Below are 19,068 nucleotides of genomic sequence, written 5' to 3'. Positions count from 1 at the left end.
TATATCCAACAAAAGTGATAGGGAAGAAGAATGCTCAGTGTAGTAAAATAATAACATGTACCAGACCCCTGTAAATGAGAAAATTATACAACAGTAGTATAAGTCTTATTACCGACAATCCATGATGGCAGAGGGAGAGAGAAGACAGTGTAATAGCACAATCACAGTAAAACCTTATGTTCTTCTGGGCAGGGCCCAGCTTTCTGTTATGTGTTGGACCCATGCTTACCACAATGGGCTTGAAGCCCCTCGGTGCTACTGCAGTACAAACAGTAATTCGTACCCATACATTCACTAGGATACCTTTTTGTAGAATTACCACAGAGCTAAGAAATGCAGAGTTCAATTAAGAACACATTTTACTGGCTGAATATATAGAGTTAGAAGACTATGGAGAAAGACTCCTCCTGGACCCAGCTGCTGCAGTGGTGTTTTGCTTCAGTAAAGAACAAGATTTGGTGGGCCTTATGTAATTAAGAAGGGAGTCTGGGCCAGATAATCCACAGATGGCTAATTTATCCCTTATTTAACTTGACCTGCTTTTTATACCTTTGTTTCACTTTGTATTTTCTAAAGCTTTGTGAAATGACTTTCATATTAACATGTGTTCATACAAAATCCAGTTGTTCCTTTACTGCACTCTATTTGTTGCAGTTGAACGTGGTATGACAGAGAGCATCATATTTCAGGTAATGGAGAATAAACAGACCTTTAGGGAAATATGTTTTTTGTTTGCAGACCGAGCTGCAGACTTTTTCACCAACAGCATTTGGGCAGAAGTTGCAGCACCAGCATGCTCCGGTTACCAGGGCAGTTCTTTCACGTTACACTGCGAATCAAACCGGCTGCTGCACACCACTAGGGGGCCATGTTTCAATATGGAAAAACAGCTAGGAGTAAACTGGCCCATCATCAGCTAGCCTTAAAAACATTAAAAGCCTTGACATTTGAACGTGGAATCCAGATGTGGCCCTTGGTAAACAATCATACTTTATTAGATTAAGGCCACGTTTCCAGACAGAAACCTAGATCCCTCCTGCAGGGTCAAGCTGTGCTCAGTGCAAAACTGAAGGCGGTGGGAGAGGGAGGGAAGGGACAAAGGTGCCTTTAAAGGTGCCACCCTTATGTTTGCCTCATGCTGGGGCTGGCTTACGACTGGGTGGGTTTCTGGCATATGTCAGAGCAATTTCAGGGCTGCTGTAACTAATACATTATTGGTCATGCTCCCCATGGGCTGTTCCAGCAGCCAGACACAGGGATGTCCTGGGCACGTCTCTATGCTGGAGGCCAGGAAGAGGATTCCTCTGGGTTAGGGGAATGCTCATGAGGCCTGCCAGATCTGCTGGCTTTTCACTACTTTCTGCTGCCAGCTTGGGGCCTATGATCTGGCACATAATAAATATGTACGATACTGGTGCTTATAGTGCAACCAGAGATAACACAGACTAGGATTTGTTTCTGAAAGAGAAACCTGGCAGAGCTCAGTTGGATGCTGTGGCTGCTAAAATACGCCTTTTGCTTTCCTTCTCTCAGTTGGTTCTTGTGCTGCTGGTGCATGTTACTGCTTCCACATCATCTGCTGCTGGTATGTACACCAGTCTGGGGTGAATCTGGGGACATACACCTGCTCTTTTGCAGCCAAGATGAAAAAACCTAATTTTCCACCTCATAAAACACAACTGCTGGGGCAGAACTTCACCAAGTACGATAGAGGATTTAAGGAGAGAGAAATATTGAATTTTCCATCATTTTAATATGTACAAAATAAAATTTGAAATGTTCTTTTATACCATCCTTGTATTTGCACCTAGATGACCAGCTTCACAACTAGTCCTCGCTACCACTCAGCCACTGGCCCTGAGGACCAGTCCACGCTCATGACCGTTTCTCTCTACCACTCTCCACACACACGTTCTCCAAAACGCCCTAAAGAGTATCCATTTCTACCCAAGTGTCCAAAGTATCGCAGAATGCCAGTGAGGTAAGTGAGTGCACTGTAACGCACAGAGTCACAGGTAAAAACACTTCCGTTGCTGCAATTTGCATTTCTGGTATTATCTACCTTGAGCACAAGTTCCTGAGTTTTTGTGCTACTGCTGGGATCAGGGTTTAATCATAATTAGCTGACATGATGTTTAATCTCAGATTTGACCAGATTCATGCTGTGTGGTCAGTCACAATCAAGCAGCATGACAGCTAACTTGACTCTTCACCATCACATTCAAACATCATTGTGTTCTGAGTGAAGACAAGCTCCATGAGAAATTACAGGGGGAATTGAAAGAATATAAAATGTAATGTTTCACTGGAACATGCGTGTTAATACCCTATACCAGCAACCCCCACCACAAAACCTTTAAGGAAGAGTAGTGGGTCAGATCCAGAGAGAGAGAGAGGACTAGCCTGTGTCTCATCTGAAAGACAACACATCCAGCAGGTGCCTATTAATACCATGCTGGTGCAATGGCCAATTTTTAAACTGCAATATCTTGGCTCTTTTAATTTTTTTTTCTTTTCAGTTTAATATTATGGACTTCTTGTTGGCCAAACATTACTTTTAAAGTTGAAGCCATTCAAACAAATGCATGTTAAAAACGGATCTCATATTTCCACACATGACCAACCCAACCTTTTCCAAAATTGGTAAACAAAATTCATATCTGTGCTAAGATCTTGTCTGCCAACTTTCAGAAGAAAGCAAAGATTTTTAATTGATGGATAAACCTCTAAAAAGTGGGTTTCTTTTATAAGAAGATGCTGACAGATGCTTTGCTCAAGCAGTCAAGACAGGCATTAGGCACACATGAAACTTTTAATGTCTTGGGGCCCAGCTTTCAAGGAAGCACCTAAGAGAGAATGTGTGTGTGAGCGGGAGAGAGTACAAGTGAGCTACAATTTTATAACGTTCCTTGTTGAAATCTTTTTGATATCTTTGTATAAAATAAGAAGTCCAGCAGATAACTGGTCATTAGACTGCTTAGCAATGTAGACTGTGGGCTGCATGTCTAATTTATCCTTCCTCTTACACTGACTGAAGAAAGAATCATTTTAGCGTGAATTTCTTAAAGAAGCCAGTTTATCTCCTCAAAACAGAAAAACTAATCAAGCATTTTGCTTAATTAGAGACACCCTTTGTTTATGCTGTTATCAAGACCTCAAGCTGTAATCAATACGATCAACATGCCAGGACCTATCTCTGGCTTTCTTGATAACAAAGTTGAATGCTAAACAGTACACTCTTTGACACTGAGAGTCACATTATGTAAAGGCCCAGAAGAGGCAGTTTTCATAAACAGTCAAAGTTAGGTTTAGCACTGACTTTGGCACTAAGATTCTTACAGTTATTCTGTAATTTATTTTTCATGTCAAGCTACGTAACAGCACGCACTATACAATTTTACCATCTCATTTCTTTTTTCCTCCAATATTTGCATCAGAAAATCTGTCTTGTATATTCAAGAAGTAATTATAATATATTGAAAATCACAAGATAGTTGAGCAGCATTTAAAAATGAACATAATCATTTGTATTTCTGTAAACAGCTTCTGTTATAGCTATGTGACAAACTTAATTAATCTTTGCAACAAATTTTGACGATCAGTAAAGTATGCTCGGGAAACCGTGCCAATACTTTCTAACTAGCATAGATACAAAGCCTTTGCCAATGACAGTAACAGTACCAGTAGCGTATCACAATTGTCACCATTAACAATAAATTGCTAGCAATAGCAGAATTCAGGAGCACTGCAGGTTCCTTCTTGAAACGTTAGAGCTTGCCAGCACGGTGTGGCAAAGGGCACCACAGGGGTGTGATCTGTAAAGTTAACAGTCCCATGTCGACCCTGTTTGCGTGCTCTACCAGGTACCTATTTCACACAATGTAGACAGATCTGGAGGAGCTCCCCCTCCTGTACACTCGCCAGACTGCTTGCTGTGAGGGGATACAACTGCTGGATCCTGTGTGTTTTAAACCTCCAGAATCTGAACTGAGACTAGACTCTGCTGTTGTCCTGGGTCTTTAAACACACTTGGGGTGTACACCCTCTGTTTAGCAACCCCTCCTGAGAGCTGCAACCATGCTGCCCACTGCCCAACCCCTGGAACCAGTGCTGACCCCCTCCCCTGTAGCTTAAACACAGCCTCTCCCAGAACTCCAGCTGTGTGAACATTCTGGGTCCAAAGGGTAACTCTCCAACAGCACATGCAATGGTCCAACACAAAACGCAGACACTTTGCACAGGATTCTAACACCATTGTTCTTTATTTAATCACCTGAGGAATATAATTATCTATACAAAAATAAACCTTCAAACATACATTTTCCTCACCACTCCAAAGCATTCTTTGGGCTAGGGCAGAGCTGTCTAGCAGCATTCAGGATTTCTCACATGCATAATGTTAAGCACATGTGTAAGCATTTAGATGACTGGGGCTTTACATTGTAATGTATAACGCACATGTAGCTGGAGAAGACATCTTGTTTTATGGTAACAGTTCCATTAAAATAACAAATGTGTGCTCTTCAAAACTAGTTTTACAGTGACTGTAGGAGCTCTGAAGTTCATTAACAATGAACAACAAGAAAAGATGCTTGTCCTGTGTATGTAACTTGTGGTTCATCTTATATCTGTTCTGGGGATACAAAATGTTGAAATCAAATGTCAGTTACTGCCATCGGCTATGTCAGTAATAATGCTGCAGTCATCTTAGGGCTGTTCTACACTATGGGGGAAAATCGATCTCAGATACACAACTTCAGCTACGTGAATAACGTAGCTGAAGTCGAAGTATCTAAGATCGAATTACTCACCGTCCTCATGGCGCGGGATCGATGTCTGCAGCTACCCATGTCGACTCTGCAACTCCGTTTGGGTTGGTGGAGTTCCAAAATCGATATAAGCGCGTTCAGGGATCGATATATCGTGTCTAGATGAAACGCAATATATCGATCCCCGAGCAATCGATTGCTACCTGCCGATATGGCGGGTAGTGAAGACATAGCCCCAGTCTTAAACTGTCCATTACTGCCTCGAAAAACACTTCAGTTTTGCTCTTTGAACACTCTCACAATTACTTAAATCAAAAATGCCATAAAACTATGAGAAATTCAATAGTGTTTATAAACAAATTCCTAATTGAGAGAGCTGTTCATTTTTTCTCAACTCCAGGTCAGAAAACAACATTTCTACGATGGATAATAGAGAGAATGTGCTGAAGAATAATAGGATGCATTACCTACAAAGATACATAGTATATTCATACACACAAATCAAGACAAAAGATTTTCAAGTGCACTTTTTAATAGAATGCTTAAACAGGACTAAAATACATATGTTGGTATGTCAAATGTTTATTTTGCAATACAAGTTTGTATGACTTGAAAGATATATTTGAAAAAGAAATATCACAATTATGTTAAGGTCAAACTGGCAGTACGTTGATGATTAAAAAATGCAAGGCACGAGCTGTATTTTATTACTCTCCTAGAATGTTATTGTAGTTTTAAAATATCATTAAATCAGCACAAACCAACACTTATCATTTCCTGCACATTTTTCACAGGGAGCTGCATTCTGACTATGAGTAATCTGTTAATCTGTTCTTTGCCTCACAATCCGTCAAAGTGACAGATTCATTCCATCTCTAATACATAATATCTTTATTTACTGTATGCCTTACTGGAACTTTCTATTTTGCTAGCACAAAGATTTAGAAAATCACAAGCAAATTTACAGAATGTCACAAGCTCTTGGTCTTGCCTCTTTCCTGCTATCCACCACTTCAGCAAATCCAGTCGGTCACAGTTCAGATCAGGGCAACTGCACTTGTAATTCCCCTCAGTGGACCAGACAGGGCACCCAATCTCGGGCTTCCAGATCCCCAGCTGTTGCCTGTCTTGGGTGGAGACCTGCATTCCTCTCCCTTCTGACTGGGGTATTTCCAGGCTGCAAGCTCCTTGACTTTACTGTCTAATTCCCAGCACAGACAGGTAGCCCAAGGACACCTGCTGGCTTTCTCTTTAGAGACCGTTAACAGGTGTAATTGCTACAGATGTAAATTACCACATAGCGCTTCCTATTGAAGCCTAATTTATTCTTAAGGTAAAAGGTACTACAAAGAAAACATATTAAAAACAATAAAAGAAACTACACACATTGACAAGCTTACCAGAACGGACCCCAACCCTAATATGGTAGGATCAGTGCTTCAACCCTCCACCCCCGGGGGGTCTGCCGTGGTCATGAGCTCATCAAAGCTTCAGCTCAGAACAAGCCCCCAGTCCTTGCTATACCCCGAGGACTGGGGCTCTCCATGGACCAGGGGTCCTGTCTATTTGCTGGATCAGGAAGAAAAGGCCCCACAACAGTTTAAAACCAGGCAATTTATCCAAAACCCTTTCTTTGTCTGTTGGTCGCTGGAGAATCCAGTTTGAATTAGTATATGCACATTTCTCCAGGAGGTGGCTTCAAAGTGTTGGTAAGGGAGGCAGCAAATTAGCATACCCCCTTCTACTAGGGAAGAGAAGGTACATACAGTGCCACAATAACACATACACAACTGCATTTTTAACAAAATAGACCCCAAAGGTATTCAGACTAATTCAATAAGGTTTAATTTAATTCAATAAAGTTTATCTAAATTCCATAAGGTTTGTTCAGGATATTGTCAGTCTGTTACATGCCCAACTAAATGCTCAGTAATCCTAAAGGCAGCAAAGAGATTTTATTTTTAAACTTGACTAATTTAATTTTTGATGACTGACTAATTAAAGAAGAGGTCGACAAATGTACAAGTGAGATTGTACATGGAGATCCTAATTCGGCTCCTATTAAAGTATCTTTCCATTGGCTTCCATGGAAGTAGAATCAGGACCAGAGAGAGAAAAGCATGAATTCTACACATGGAGCTAGATCTCAGCTGGTGCAAACATTGTAAATCGGCGTAGGTACACTGACATCAGTTGGCTAACAGCAGTTGAGAATCTAGCCTATTAAACTAAGAGGATTTTCTTTCAATGTCAGCTGTTGATGGATATATTTTAGCAGTTTATTAAAAGCAAAAAGAACACATGCATATTCATTTACATTAGGCTGAAAACAGTAGGGAAAGACCTGACTTGCAGGTTAATAATCATTTAATAATTAATAGATCTTGCTGTTCGGTGGTCAGATCTTCCTTAAGAAAGTATGCACAACTCCAATCATGTTTTAAGTTAAGTAGGAGCTAAATTGCAATTTTACTTGAAGACTAAAATTCCATTTTATTATACTGGTGAATTGCTGGCTAGATTTCAGACTTGGTGTTCGCTGCTCTTTTGGCATTATATATGATGCCAGCAGAGAAAAACAATGTTTTATTACGTAATTTAACTAAAAATATGACGCCCTTTCTTCGTTGTTAACTTTGATTCATTTGATTATCAGTGTATTGGCTGTATAACGTGCAGTAAGGAATTTTTTAAAGGGAAATCAGTTACTTGGCAAAATTCCTGCATATTCACATTTAATCTCAGTCAAATAGATGGTAATAAAGCATATCAATTATCCACTGTCATCACTTGCATTCACTTGCCTGCTAGTTCAAGTGCCCAAACATTTAACAAAGTGTCAATTAGTGGGGGGTTTATAAAGCTAAAAGGCTGAACACAAGCAAACCCTTCATTTTAAGAATGACGTTTTAATGTTTCATCAATTCTTAAAACGCCTTCTAACTGGTCTTGTTGCAGCTACCATCGTTTGCTTTCTCTCATACAGTCAACCCCCAGCAGGATTCTGCCGTCCTGTGCCATAGACTGCGTCCCATTTATTCTTAATGGATGACTAGGGAGCTAGGGGCTTTTTAAAATCAATGGACAAGTACAGCTCACTGGAATAATAACTTACATTAATATAATCAAATTAGTTAACAGGTGTGCTGCTGAAAACAAAACCTGAAAATTACTTTTCTTTCTCTGTGAGAGGAATCATTTAAACAAATACATTCAAGACAACATTGGACTTTTGGCATATAATTACACTGGCCTGGTTTTATTTTGATATAACAACAGTATAAAGTGAAGCTGTAAATGTTATCAGTGTGGCAAAAATTATGCTTATGCAGTGTAATCTGCTTTTAAAAGTAGCAAGCTTTTTCAATAACAATAGGCTAACTACAAAGGAATCCTGAGTAATAAACTCTTTTGTGTAGCAGAGCAGATGTGTAATTTAGCGTTGTAAAAAAATAGAAAATTATAAAAATTAATAGCTTTTCTAAAAGGGAAGTGAACTTTGGAAGTTACATGAGACTGATACCATCCTGGAAAGAGGGATGTAGGACCCTAATCCTGTAACTGTTTCTGTGTGGGTGACCCTTATGTCTGGGTGGAGACAACTTCAGGATCAGGATGTAAGTGAATTCTTGCTCTGCCTTGGCTGCCTTGCAGTCTGCTTCAATGGAGTCTCAAAGAAACTCCATTAATCCCACCTCTACACCCCCCAGGACACTCTTATGTTGCAAGGGTAACAATGGGCTTATTTTGCTAGAAAGATGCCTGTGTATGCGAGCAGCCAGATCTCAGTGGAACCTAGGAGTGTCAACTTGATGACATGACTGAACTTAACGATGCCTTGAGAAGTCAGAGGTCACTCTTCAACTTACTGTAGATCTCTGGAGATATAGCTCAGAGTGTTGACACTGAGCTAGCTTAAACCTCCATACTGTTTTAGTGGCATAATAAGAGGCTAATCTATCAGAATAAGCTGTTTAGGGTACAACTAGTTACTGAAACAATGAAGTACAGCTTCACTTTGACAGTGTCTTGCAGACAGATCAACTGTGTGTCCAAATGTTTCACAGACATAAGTACTAAATAGCAGTGAGGTGAAGAATTGAAGAGGTCTCAGCAAGGCAGACAATGGTACATGTCAAGCTGTAGTTCTGAAGCAATGGGGTGGCAGCAGAGGGATAGAGAAAAGCATGTCTAGACAGGTTTCAGAGTAGACAGGAGCTGCGCAGGAGAAAGGCCTCACCGCAGCAATGGGCAGTGGGTAGTGAAGGGACAGAGAGGAGGCTGATGCTAGAAGAAAGGCAAGAGCAGGGAAAGGGGGTAGAAATTGTTAAGAGTGCTGATTCTGGGCTGTAGCTGAGCTCAGGTTTATGCATCCTTTGGATCTCCTGTGATCTCGGGCTGCCAGGAGCCAGGTGAGCCCCTTGTGCAAGCTTGAGCAGCCCCAAGGGGTACTTTACTATTGGATAAATATCCCTCAGGCAGTGGGTCTTCCTCAGTAAGGCAGTCAGCCACTGGAGCAGCACAAAGGATCCAGGATATTGCTCATAATCAGGGTCAAGGTTGGAAAAACTTTTTCACTAGGAGGGTGGTGAAGCCCTGGAATGGGTTACCTAGGGAGATGGTGGAATCTCCTTCCTTAGAGGTTTTTAAGGTCAGGCTTGACAAAGCCCTGGCTGGGATGATTTAGTTGGGAATTGGTCCTGCTTTGAGCAGGGGGCTGGACTAGATGACCTCCTGACATCCCTTCCAACGCTGATATTCTATGGTTCTAAGGACTACTTAGAAAAGCTAGACATGCTCAAGTCCATAGGGCTGGATGTAATGCACCTGAGGGTGCTGAGGGTGTTGGCCAATGTGATTGCAGAGCCATTGGACATTATCTTTGAAAACTGCTGGTGATCGGGGGAGGACCCAGACGCTTGGAAAAAGTCAAATGTAGTGCCCATCGTTAAAGGGAAGAAGGAGAATCCGGGGAACTACAGACTGGTCAGCCTCACTTCTGTCTCTGGAAAAATCATGGAGCAGGTCCTCAAGGAATCAATTCTGAAGCACTTGGAGGAGAGGAAGGTGATCAGGAACAGTCAACATGGATTCACCAAGGGCAAGTCATGCCTGACCAACCTGATTGCTTATTTATTATTTAGCAGATTATTTAGTCTGCAGAAGAGAAGAGTGAGGGGGATTTGATAGCTGCTTTCAAATACCTGAAGGGGGTTTCCAAAGAGGATGTAGCTCGGCTGTTCTCAGTGGTACCAGGTGACAGAACAAGGAGCAATGGTCTCAAGTTGCAGTGGGGGAGGTTTAGGTTGGATATTAGGAAAAACTATTTCACTAGGAGGGTGGTGAAGCACTGGAATGGGTTCCCTAGGGAGGTGGTGGAATCTCCTTCCTTAGAGGTTTTTAAGGTCAGGTTTGACAAAGCCCTGGCTGGAATGATTTAGTTGGGGTTGGTCCTGCTTTGAGCAGGGGGTTGGACTAGATACCTCCTGAGGTCTCTTCCAACCCTAATCTTCTATGCTATTGGTCAGGCTTATTTAGAGGTATGAAAAGGCAGGAAGCAACATACACGTACTTGCTTTCTGGAGTGTAGGAGACAAGACTAAAAGATGATACTTCCGCTGCACATGGTATGCAAAAGGTGGATTCCACAGTAAAGTAGTTTTGAATACTCCAGCTGGGGAAGCCTGAAAAATCTTGGTCAAATCTTCCAGAGAAGGAGGGGAAGTGGAATACTGAGAGTATATAGCCGCAGACAATGGGAAGCCATGTGTTTTTCACCAGGATTTGCTCACATATTCTATACCTGTAGGTCACCAAGTTCTTGAGAAGCCCTTGGTAGCCAACTGTTTCTCCAGCATTATCAAAACTTTCTAAGGTAGTTTTTAATAAGGCGTGGTCTATATAACCCACATTTATTGTCACGGTACCTTTGGCACATACTGTGGCCTGACAAGTGCAGCAGAATTTCACTAATTCAGATTAACGACTGGGAGACTCATTGTAAATTACTGAATTTTGTGAATGAGTGAGTAAGTGAACAAGCCTAATGAAAAAGCAAAGTACATTCTGTGATACATTATCCCCATTTGCTAATTTTGAGGGCTGCAGTGTAGTTTTATAATACTTCATAATGTAATGTTGTCTGTTTGGTAAAAGCAATGAAGTTGTATGACTTTGCTCTTGTAATGAATCATCAAAATGAATATGCTTCTTTGATTGTATTGCTGCACTCATTTTTTTAACTTACACCTTCAACCTTGAGCTATTTTGCTACTAAATCTGTGCTTGGAAGAGGGTGAGACAGCCATTGTTTATCTATGAATTCGGCAGCATGTAGATTGGTGAAATTCTATTATAGTGCAAATATATATGTACAATCCTTTTGTGACTGCACTGTATTTTAAGGAAGTTTGAACAATGCAGCAAGATTAAGGGTACAAACCAACAGTGAGTGCACAACAGGGACTGGTCTGTTTGGTTTTCATTTGCTGGGGCAAACAAGTGTGCTTGAATTGCAATCTTAGCACTTAATGAGCCCTTAGGTTTTACTTTCAAGACAATACATGGAGTTTGCACCCAGGCAGCAGAATCTTGCATGTCCATTACCAATTTCAGACTGTCTGATAAGGGCAGATGCTGAATGCCTGTGGAAATGCTGAATGCCTGTGAAGAGAACTCTGTAACAGAGAGATTTATTTAAAGGAAACTGAGAAGAAGCCACATGCTTACGTAGTCAGGTTAAACACAGAAGGTGGGCAGGAGTCATGCACTGAAAGATGTGTTAGGTGAGTACAATCAGTCTGATTTCCTCCTTTATTTTACATACGTGTAAAACACACTTACCTGCTGATCTCTGAGCTACCTTACTGCTACTGTGATGGCGTGGGAACAGTTCATGCCAGAATTCATTTTTGTATTGAATTATAAACTCAAAAATTGGGTTGTATAATCAAAACTGCAGTTAACATAGGGCAATGCCACAACATTATTGATAGGATGTATCAGATAAACCATAATAAATACTTTGTACTCAAGTGACTTCTTTTTGAGGATCTCCAAGTGGCTTATAACCATTAAATATATTTAGCTTCACCATAACTCTGTGAAGTAACATTTATTGTTCACATCTTGCATATGAGGAAACCAGGGCCTCCAGGTAAAGTGATTTATCCAAAATCACACAAGAAGTCTGGCAGAGTCAGGGGAAGAACTAGATCTCCTGATTGTCATTACTGTGGGATTTAATCACTAGATTGTTCTTCCTCTGCAGGTAGCTGGAGTGCCCCCCCGAATCTGACGAAATTTATGGTGGAGTGAGCAAGTGTGTTTCCTTTTAAAAGTTTCTCTAGTTAAGATTTCAACATCATACATTTATTTGAGCCTCCGAGCCTCAAAGTTGAAACTAAGCTAAAAAATGAATTCAGCAGGCAGCTTATCCATTTTTATGATTCATTACCTTACCCACTGTAGACAGACATAAGAAAAATTAGACAATCATATGCTGTGATTAAGTAATAATTAAGGATTTTGGTTCTGTTATGTTCCAGAAGAAGCACATAACTTTTTTCTAAACTTTTCAAGTTGTTAATCTCTTAATATGTTCTGATTTGCAAGTCATTGAAACAAAAAATAATTCTGGATGGTACAAATTTCATATCAATTGAGATTTTATTATAACTTTAAACAACTGAAACTGATATACAATGTAACCTCTGTTTGGTAATTTATTGATCTGTACACTTTATCTGTTTCTGTTTGAAAAGATTCGTTCACCAAAAGAGAGAGAAAACATCTTGCTTACTGGTTGCAAAAAAATATTTGGGATTCTAAAGGAAAGAAAAATGATGACATCGTGATCAGTCTAATGTAATACATGTAGGTTATGATGACAGGACAGATTGCGTCAGTCAGCCTATACTGAACCAATGTGAACTGAGGTCAGTGGCTATTAATCATTTGTCAAAGACTGCAGGCCCTTATCAGCCAGTTATAGATAGAAGGATGTTTATATCACAACCACAAGTGGCAAAGCTATAAAGAATTTCAACCATAGCACAGCAAGGACACTTTTTATAGATAAAATAGAAATCTAAACAAAATGCTGGCCTGGATAGCAACACCCATTTCCAGTTAGGTATTTTAGTAAATATAAATTCTTAAGGGTTTTAGAACCTTGGTCAGTTTTCATTTTTTTCTTTTTTCTGAACAGTTAGCAAACAAAGCCAAAATAAACACAAGAGGTACTAGTAAAGAGGAAACACATTGTGGGTGCTGTGCTACTGAATGCAACCACTGCTTATTTTACTCACTCAGTTACTGTGCCTTTATCCCCACATTTCGGAGGGTAGGACTGAACACTATCAAGTCAACAGAGTAATTACAAAAGAGTTACTTTCCATAGCACCTGTCTGCAGGAAGGTGGATTGGTAGGCTGGGGAGAACATGGAGTTTGAGCGGGAAGAGTCGTGGAGCAGGAAGGAGAGCAGTGAAGCAAAGGGGAGGGGAGGTGGGAGCATAGAGAAAAGGCGTTCCGATTCCTCCTGTGGACTCTGCTGGGCTTGTTGGGATCTTTAGTGGTCAGAGCCCTTACCCCACCCCCAAGCCTTAGTAGGGGCATGGAAGAGCTCTTCAAAATCACTCCCACTCAATGGGAACTTTATTAACCCCAGGAGATCCCAACTAGTGTAGGGAAATTTGTCAGCCCCCTCGCCTTCCCCAAACACCCTAAGCAGGGTCTTTGGGAGACTGACAATTCTGTTTAGGATTTGGGGGATTAAACTTCCTAAATCTTGCAGTTTTATTGGGATTAAGGTGTTCAGCTGTCAGTGTGATTGTTTGGTCCATACTGGGGCAGAGTGAAAGCTGGGTAGTTATCTGAGAGCACTGCCTTGCTTGAGAAGTGGAACCCTCACTCCTACATTCCTGGTTCTCTAACATTCTAGTTTTTGCTCTAGTTTTTCACATACATGCTTTTTAAAGGAGCGATACCCATAATTCACTGATATGGACCAGCCACCTTACCTGCAGTTACCAGATATTATCATCTGGGAATAGAGTATAATATGATCAGAGATAGGGTGACCAGATGTCCCGATTGTATAGGGACAGTCTCAATCTTTGGGTCATTGTCTTATCTAGGCTCCTATTACTCCCCACCCTCGTCCCCGTTTTTCACATTTGCTGTCTGGTCACCAGAGAACTCTCTCATATAGCACAGGTCAGATTTTAAGTGCTGGCCTTTTATGCTGCGCCCACAATCCAAAGCAGGTAGACATCTAGCTGTAAATATCTGTGCCCACAGTTTATTGTGGGTATATTTGTTTATTTATTTTGGACAGGTGCAAAGTCTGAAGCCTGACTGAAAATCTGGCTGTGCATCTTTTGTATGAGATTACCGAGGTATAAAATAGGTTTCTTATTACAGGAAGCCCTGTTAAAGTGCTGAAATATTTATGTTCTGCCTTAGCTTGTTTATGCAGTTACTTGGGAAACCAGCTGCTTGAACTTCAGAGCATAAATTTCAGTAGTGGCTTGGGAAGAGCCTGGTGTGGCATGACGCCAATGTTGTGATAACTGGTGAGTCTCAGGGAGAGCCAGTGTTTACAGCAATTGTTCTCAACTTTAATAAAAAAAATGACAGAAAATCAGCTCAGATTTTCTGAAAAGTGTCTATAGAAACTTCAAAAAGTCTGTCCATACAGTGCCTGCAGCTTGGCTCACAGTGCCTTCTTGAGAGCTGTGCCAGGTTTTACAGCCCGGTACAATATTTCTCTTCATTTAGCGTTTCTTTTTATAAAACTTTCAAACCTTCCATGCCACATGAAGCAGATGGAGGATGAAGCAGTATCAGCTGCATGCAAGGTGGGTGGCAATCCACAGCCCTCTGCACTAGAAGGAGATATCATTCCTAGGTGAGGGTAGTGGCAGCAATGTCATTGCCTTCCTCTTTGAGAGAACTTTAAAATCCAGCCAGCACGTGACAGGAGTCCCACTTATGGAAACTGCCTGGCTCAGGCTTGGAATCCAGCATATCTCCATGTGGGCCTGGCCCTGGCCCTCCCAGCCAACCAGGCTCACTGTGCTAGCAGGTTCTGGACCCCACGGAGGAGCACAGTCTGGGGGTGCTGGTGTGACGGTATCAATATTCCAGGGTGACTTTCTGAGCTGGGCTCTGTGGAACCCCTGGAAAGTGAGTCTAGCTCTAGCCCTTTCTGTTGATTGCTCTGAGTGCCATTATCTTTTAGAGATTTTCTTTTCATATCTGTTCCTTAACTTGGTTAGGGACAGAAGCTAAATTTACTGGATAGTAACTGCCGTGATCATTCTCTCTGTATTTGATGAATACCATTTCCCCCCACGCTTTCCCCCAGTCATTTGGTGCCTCCTCAATGGTCCATGACTATTCAAAAAGAAACTGCTTGTGCTGATTGTCTCAATATGTTACACTGGATATCATTCACACCCGCCAATCTACACAGCATAGATCCAGTTGTCAAATATTCTGTTACCTGCTTCTCTACAACAGCTCCTGCCTGCATAGGAGGATTTAGATCGTTCTCAACTGTCTGGATGTAGCCCCCTTTTCTTCTTCTTATTTCATGGTGTTCAGCCAATACTTTTTTGCTGTAATCACAACTGCCGCTTCTGCTTGCTCTGAGCTGATACCGAAACATTCCCCAACAGAGGGATACAAAGGAGGTGCTATTTCAGCACAGGAGAGGGAGTGCAAGTTGTTAACCATGCTCAGTAGCTGTTCTGAAGCTGATGTGGAAGACTTCTTTAAGGGCAGACTCACCTGCTTGTGTACATCCCATCCCATCCCCCTAGCATCCTGCCTTTAGTTAGAAGCTGGATGCTCCTGGCCAATCAATAATGAGTGCTGTCAGGGATACAAAACTGTCAGTCATGTTGAGCTCCAGTCAGATCCAGCCCAGCTGGGAGAAAAGAGAACTGCCAGGGTTAACCCAGACTGAATCTGTGGTTGGATCTCAATTCAGTTTCCTGTAATTTTACAGGTTAGTTGGACCTTATTGGTCTGCAGCAGTTATATGTTGAAGTATCTCTAAAGTTCTTAATCCCAAGAAGGAACATAAGTATTTTTTTAAATATAGCAATGGGCCATAGTTAAAGGGATAGGGAAATTTGCTATTAGCCTCAAAGGCTGCTGCCTTGGTCTTGTTATTCTAAGAAGCAAGCTTAGAATTAAGTAAATCGGGTGCTTGTGTTTGTGTGAATATGTATGTTACTGAGACACAAAGCATGGCCCTGTGTCCTGACTGGCAGAGCACTTGTCAGATCCACACACATCCTCCCCCTCAACTCTGTAGGGAGCAGATAGAGCTGCCCGGGATAACCCAGTTTGAACCTGTGGGTTGGATCTCAATACGTTTTCCTGTAATTTTACAGAAGTCAGTGAGACTGAGACTGGGAAGACATCGTAAAGGAACAATTGCAGATCAGAGGCCAAACGTCATCGTGAGGTGTTGTCATAATATAATTCCCAATTCTGAACCTTAGCGTCCAAAATATGGGTACTAGCATGAATTCCCCTAAGCTTAATTACCAGCTTAGATCTGATAAGCTGCCACCAATCAGGAATTCCAGTGCCTGATACACTCTGGTCCCCCCAAAACCTTCCCTGGGGACCTCTAAGACCCAGACCCCCTGGATCTTAACACAAGGAAAGTAAACCCCTTTCCTCTCCGTTGCCTTTTCTAGGATTTCCCTCCCTGGGTTACCCTGGAAGATTACCGTGATTCAAACTCCTTGAATCTTAAAACAGGGAGGAATGTCCCTTCCCCGCCCCTCCCCTTTCTCCCTCATCCAGAGGCAAAACAGATTCAAGCTCCGTGAATCTAAAACAAAGGGATTCCCCTTTCTCCCCTCCCTCCCTGTTAAGTACAGACTCAATTCCCTTGAGCCTCAACAAGGGGGAAAAATCAGACAGGTCTTAAAAGCAAAACTTTTAATAAAAAGAAACCAAAAAAGGTAAAAGTTTATCTCTGCAATTTAGATGGTAAAAAGTTACAGGATCTGTCAGCTTATAGAAACTAGAAAGAAGCCTCCCCCCCAGCAAGATACAATTTAAAATACTTCCAGCAAACTACACGTTTGCAAATATAGAAACAATCAAAAGACTATAACCGCCTTTCTTACTAGATTACTCACTATTCTGAATATATAAGAGACTGTAGCAAGGAGACTGGCAAGAAACCTGGTTGCACGTCCAGTCCCTTCCAGGACCCAGAGAGAACAAAGCAAAAGCCAAAAAACACAAACAAAGGCTTCCCTCCACCGAGATTTGAAAGTATCTTGTCTCCTGATTGGTCCCCTGGTCAAGTGTTTGGTTACCCGTTAACCCTTTACAGGTAAAAGAGACATTAACCCTTAACTATCTGTTTATGACAGGTATATTATGTCATTGAATCAACGACAGCGTGTGAGTCTAACAGATGCAGTAATTGTCAAGTTTTTTTCTCTTATTTGAAGTTGTGTATGTGCTCAATGTCACGGATGCTGAAATAACTGGTTATGCAATATAACTAAATGCTTTATTTAATTGCCAATAGAATACTCAGGGTCAGCCTACATGAGAGCAGAAGATCCCGGATTGTCAGAAGACCCAATCGCTGTATTTATTTATAACAATTTTGGGAGTTAGGCCTGTGTTATATTTTTCATTTGAAAGAATTGGTAACTAAAATGACTTGCCTCTCCTCTACATAGGTTACATACACATTTTTTCTTGTTAAAACTGGTTTTAAAGAATAGTTCAGGAGTTCACTCATTTTAGAATCACCATCAGTTTTATCTCCCTTCTCATTTACTTGTCCCCCTTTCCTCCACGGTGAACAACATTTCTAAGTTTTCCATCTTCAAATAAAATGTAACAATGTGAATCATGATTTTTCAGTCACAGGCTATAAAATACTCCTGCATTACATCCATCTTCTCCAGTTTTTATATCCTGATGCAAGCTGACCTCAAAATGTTGTCGTCTTCTATGTTTACAGCCCGATAACGCCTTTCTGGGAGCTCAGCAGGGATACTGAATTTATGAGACAGTTGCAAGTCAGGTATTTTACAGGTATTTTGATTGCCCACATTTGTCAAAAATGATTTTGTAAAAAAATTAAAGATTACTGTGTGATAGATTAAACAGCGGTACAAAAGCTGGTAGTAATTTTTGCCCAGAAAATTTGACTTTGAATATGTATATAAAACACAAACTAACTTTCCTGAACATATTAACCTGACATGGTATTTTAAAAACGTTTCTCTTATGTTTATCATAAAGGAGTTCATTAAGTTTTTCAGTATATAAAATGCACCTGGCACTAAAGTGTTTGAGCATATGCACAACAGTTCATATACTGTAACAATGACTTTTAACAAATGAACTACTCAGCCTTCCCTTGGGAAAAAGCCTGAAAAAAGAGGTGGACCATGAGCCATGCCCTAAAGATAGAAGACTTGAGCACTGTCAGACCAGAGAGAGAAATCAATTCCAGAATTAAGAGCCCTGCACCCAGAATGCCCACATACAAGCTACCTGGCATTTATATCTGGGGAGCTGGGATAGGTAAGCAGGTCCCAAGCTATCTATGGCTTTTGTAGACCAAAGTCAACACCTTGATGTACACATGAAAGAGAAGAGGAACCCAGGACTGCTAACAAATAACTGCTGTAATATGCCACCAAGAATGCAGATAGCTGCCAAGTGCACTAGCCGATGCTTTTGAGTAATCTTCAAGAGTAGTCCCATGCACTTCATATTAGGGTAACAAAAGCATGGATGACAGTGCTGAAATCCAAGCCTGAGAAACAAATGGTTGCGAACACCTAGCTGAACAGAAATGGAAAAGGTGCTTTACTACTGACAACTGGACACCAGAAGCATCTCCAGATTGTTAATATGCTGAAATAACGCAAACAGAGCTCCTCAGCAACAGAGGAATATATCACACCCTCAAGATCTTTCCCTGCCTCACCAGCATCACCTACAGAGAGATTAAACTTCATGCAACTTGCTTTCATCTGAAAACAGTCTTGACCAAGCACTGGAAAAGCAGGAGAGCATCACTGCGCTCAGATGAACAATGAGACAAAGTTGTCTGTCTGAACTATAGTTCAATATGGAGGCTCAACAGGTGGGTTGACAAAAGGATTGTAAGATTTCACAGATACAGTAGTTTAAGGGCAGCAAAAAGTGCTGTGGCACCTTATAAACTAACAGACGTATTGGACCATGAGCTTTCGTGGGTGAATACCCACTTCGTTGGATGCAACAGTTTAAGAG

General features: G+C 41.2%; 1 protein-coding gene across 3 annotated transcripts in view; it reads right to left on the bottom strand.

Moving 5' to 3' along the window:
* C7H3orf67 (chromosome 7 C3orf67 homolog) overlaps positions 1-19,068 on the bottom strand; it is a 205,600-nt gene that overhangs the window by 14,512 nt on the left and 172,020 nt on the right. The window lies entirely within an intron of this gene.

Source organism: Gopherus evgoodei, chromosome 7, assembly GCF_007399415.2.
Source record: "Gopherus evgoodei ecotype Sinaloan lineage chromosome 7, rGopEvg1_v1.p, whole genome shotgun sequence".
Classification (NCBI taxonomy): domain Eukaryota; kingdom Metazoa; phylum Chordata; order Testudines; family Testudinidae; genus Gopherus; species Gopherus evgoodei.
This window is presented reverse-complemented; position numbering and strand designations above follow the sequence as displayed.